This window comes from Schistocerca cancellata, chromosome 2 (genome assembly GCF_023864275.1).
Source record: "Schistocerca cancellata isolate TAMUIC-IGC-003103 chromosome 2, iqSchCanc2.1, whole genome shotgun sequence".
Taxonomy (NCBI): domain Eukaryota; kingdom Metazoa; phylum Arthropoda; class Insecta; order Orthoptera; family Acrididae; genus Schistocerca; species Schistocerca cancellata.
In genome coordinates this window covers 787726974-787731656 of record NC_064627.1, presented here as the reverse complement: position 1 = coordinate 787731656, position 4683 = coordinate 787726974, and the positions used below count along the sequence as shown (strand labels likewise).

At 43.4% G+C, this 4683-nt stretch overlaps 1 pseudogene; it reads left to right on the top strand.

Moving 5' to 3' along the window:
* The first annotated feature begins 1341 nt into the window (after positions 1-1341).
* LOC126163470 (5S ribosomal RNA) lies at positions 1342-1459 on the top strand (annotated as a pseudogene).
* The last annotated feature ends 3224 nt before the right edge of the window (positions 1460-4683 follow it).

Here is a 4683-nt window from a genome sequence, read left to right as displayed (position 1 = left end):
AATCTTGCTACAGCTTTACATGCCATGCTTTACTTTTTGCAAAAGAATCTATTAACTCATCAAAGTTCGTCAAACGTTTCGCCACATCAAAAATCAAAATGTCGTTGTCTAATACCGAAAAATCTGTTAATACGAGTCGTACCCAAGACAGGTGTGGTTTCTCGAACTGACTTTGTCTATTTTGTCATTCTCTACCAGATAAAACGAAATAGTCTTTCTAACATTGCAGCAGTTGTAAAACACGCCCAAATAAGCTACACTGTTTTGGCACAAAAGGTCATTTTCATCTACCTCATTTACATAAATAATACGACTGAATATAATTCACGAAGTACCGGTATCAAATTCCTATTAGTCCACTACAAATAAAATGTTTTATGTCAGAAAATAGTTTCACACTTCATTCGTATGCTCCAATTTCTTAAGCATGAGATCGAAGAGTAGTATTAGTACGAAATTTTTATATTAATTTGGAATCGTCATATTCTTCCATACAGTTTGTGTGATGTCTCCGTTTCTTCTCCTTCCTCGTTGTAACAAACGATATCGTCATCACTAATTCACTAACTGTTCCCGACATTGTCAAAACTTATTCACCGGTTAACTTAGCTAGCCCTGTGAGAATCACCGATTCAGTTATCCCGCGTTTATTCTCCGGTCAGGCGTTGTTAAGTGTTCGTACAACGCGTTTATCGCGCTGTTGCGAGAATAGAACTTAAGCGGCTGCTAAGCGGAGACTGTACAACTGCCCCTTAGTAGTGTAGCGATCAACCATATAAACAAACAGCGTTTGGCCTTCAACAGTGTGTTCAAAGATGGCCAAAAGCCAACGGGGATGCGTTTCAAAATCATATGAGCAATAGATAGACCAACGTGCGCAGGATGTTAGGCGCTTCGTGAAAACAAGATTTTTTCCCTCCAAGAATATGACTTTGGTGACCCTGTAATTGCCGCCCAGGCCAGATATCCCAGTTTGCCTCGCCCTAGATCCGAGCCTGCCCGAACAGGCAGACACGCGAGGGCAGCTGATGTTATTGCACATACAGTAGCTTACTTATGGTCACTCATCTAACGAAACTACTGACATACGAGCACAGCCACAGGTAACAGGTAATTCAGTCGAAATTTTCTACATTGTCCTACGAATTTTTTATTATCTCACTAACACTGACGCCCCTCAGTCGGTAATTTTCCGGCTTCAGTACTAAAATTACATTAACGAGATATGAAAGATGCAAATCCTTACAGGCATGTCGTAACAGTATCACACTTTCAGGAAGAAATAAGTCAATAAAGGGCTTTAAAGGGAATGATTTGAAGAGTCATATGTTGAATGAAGTAGGCAACGGCCTTGCCGCAGTGGCTACACCGGTTCCCGTGAGATCACCGAAGTTAAGCGCTGTCGGGCGTGGTCGGTACTTGTATGGGTGACCATCCAGGCCGCCATGAGCTGTTGCCATTTTTCGGAGTGCACTCAGCCTCGTGATGCCAACTGAGGAGCTACTCGACCGAATAGTAGCGGTTTCGGTCAAGAATACCATCATAACGACCGGGAGAGTGGTGTGCTGAACCCACACCCCTCCTATCCGCATCCTCCTCTGAGGATGGCACTGCGGTCGGATGGTCCCGGTAGGCCACTCGTGACCTGAAGACGGAGTGCTTTTATATGTTGAATGAAGTAGGAATCAAAATTGTGGCACTAAGATCTTACCACTTCATGAAAGACAACAGGCATGGTGGAACAGCGTCGGAAAGCAAAATGCTTGCAAATAATGAATATCAATGAGATTGTATTGCGGCTGTATGTGAAGATGGATGACCCTTCCCAAGAACTGCCCAGTATATCCACTAGATGTAAAGAGTAACAGTGTGAGTAAAGTGGTCCATATAGCGAAAGGACATATACTCGTTGTTCTGATTGCCGATGATAATTATGTACAAATTCACTCTTGGATAATGACATCAGGCTAATGGCCTCGCTGCAGTAGTAACACCAGTTCCCATCAGGTCACTGAAGATAAGCGCTGTTGGGCTTGGCTAGCACTTCGATGGGTGACTGTCCGGGTCTGCCGAGTGCTTTTGGCAAGTGGGGTGAGCTCAGCCATTGTGAGGCCAATTCAGGAGATACTTGATCGAGAAGTAGCGACACCAGTCATGAAAACTGACAATGGCTGGGAGAGCCGTTTGCTGACCACTTGCCCCTCCATATGCACATCTGTTGACACCTAAGGGCTGGAAATGACACAGTGGCCATTCGGTACCATTGGGCGTTCACGGCTTGTATCGACAGTGTCTGTTTCTTTCATGACATCAGACGAGCAGACACTGCTGATCGCAAAGCGATTTCAGTACAAATCGAGATTAATGTCACATCCAGAATATCGGCTAGGAACACAAGGAATGGTTTGTAGCAAGCTGGGGTATGAGTTAAGCTGCCACTCGGCATACTCGCTCACAGCTTCATAACTGTGCATCCCAACTCCAGTGACATAACGGACCATACATCTGGAGGAAAGAATATGACAGTCACTCCGCGTATGATGTTCTTTATGAGCTTTATTAGGAAGCATTAGGATGTATTGAAAGTTTTGGTAAATTCTGAATCGTATATCGGTAGTTTATGGTTCTACGATAATACGTAATAACGTTAATAATAATAATAACGTACGCTGTAGAACATGTGGGCTATATCATGTGAGTAAGTCATCATGTGGGACCAATCCTTCACTTCTTCCTTTTCTCGTTAATTTCTCCAACTTTTAGGTTGAATTTGTCTGCCTAGGTGTCCTAGTTATGAAGAAGGAGCTATATGGACGATACACTGTACAGATAATCAACATACGGGGAAAAAGAGTTGTACAGATTGTCAAAATTTTATTTCACCTTCAGCTTTACTGTACAGTCCACATCAGTCACCAATTTCATCAGAGTCGTTCTCTGCACCCCTTGTATTATGTGAGCGAGCCCTCCAAGATACCTGACCTAGACCTTACTGAGCGTATTCAGGTCCAGTCTTGATGAATATTCTTTACTTGGACACTATTCTAAGAATTCTTCGCCGGGTCTTCAGCGACTGGAAAAACCGCTGCAATGATAGGCAACTGTAATGGAGATTCTCATGACAGGGCGTCGCAATCGTCCACAAAAATTTTTAACATCGGATAGCCCACAATACAAGAAATCACACTCCAGTTTAATGCCGACCAACAACAAACAGTCAGCATCCATAATAGTCATAATTACACCCTTACCATGTCACACAGAAGCTAACATCCCACACGTGGAACTCTACTTGTTGCACACAACAGCTCACAGTGAACAGCATGAGTGCAGGAACCACCTCACTGAACGTCTAAAATATATTGAAAGAGCACTCGGAATGATGAGCTGTACATTCGTGCACGCAGATGGCATGGCACGTATAAATAAAAAACTAAATGCATTCCACTTGCTAACAGGCACTGTCCAAACAGGTGGTGAAAGTGTTCTAAGTCAAGGGGAGTTTTATCTGGAACAAAGCGGTGTCTCTGATACATTTGCCACCCCCTCCCCTCCTCCGATGATCAAGTCCATTTAGTTCACCTCTAACATGAACAACACAATCAATGTCGTCCCTGTCTCTTCCTCTTCCTAGAAATAAAAGAAAAAAGCCTAAGATCGTGTCTCTTATTCTGCTCTCCTGTTTACACTCCATTAATATCCTCCTGAAATCGGTTACATCCACCTAATTACATCCTTTCTGACTAACTGTTCATCCTATGTAACAACATCCACCCAGAATTTTCTATCCAGACACACGTGTGCCCCAAGCATTCTTCGTATCACAGCTCCTTTATCTCCTTCACACAAATGGTGTCCCACAACACCAGCACCGGTGTATCTACTCCGATATGCTAATAGTACTCCCTTCCTTCCAGTTCAGTCTACTCACCACTGAGCCCAACGAACACTCCATTTCAACAACTTCACCTCCTGGTGCAACCACTGATTCCTTTCCATCAGCCCTTCAAAAATCCGTGTAACAACGGTAGGAGAAACCAATCAGGCATTCCGTCCCAGAGATCTTTACCTAAAAACCGACAAACGTCTAATTCATGTAGCTGAAGAGCTAAAAATCTTGGCCTGACAATAAAGCAAAAACTGAACTCGAACTCGAACTCTCACCTACTAAGCATCCAAAAGGAAGCCTTAGTAGACTAAAACTACTAATTTGTAGATCGACTTAATCCGACTCTCGTCATCCTTACATACAAAGTACAAGTCGTATCTGTTCCAATGTGGCAAGCACTTCCACTCCTCCCGAGTTCTATCATTCTTCCCAGACTCTGAAACAACATGCACTAAACCTCACACTCTGTACGCGATTACGTTCTCGCACTTGTATACTGCATTGGCTCATAGATTTCACAAACTTTCTGAAACTCCTGAGAATTTCGCGACACCTACACTTCCCAAAACCCTATATTTTACCCCCACCATTGGTAACCCTGGCGTTCTATGGCCCCTTTATCAATACATCTGACCTTCCCTTCATCTCAAGACACTCCATGTCCCTTCCAAACGTAAACTCATTCTCCTTTACTTCTCAAACCCTGAAGCCATCCCTGAAATCTACCCTTCCTTCCAACAATACCATACCCTACCCATCCCAAATTATGGCTCTAACCCACGCTATCTTTGTTC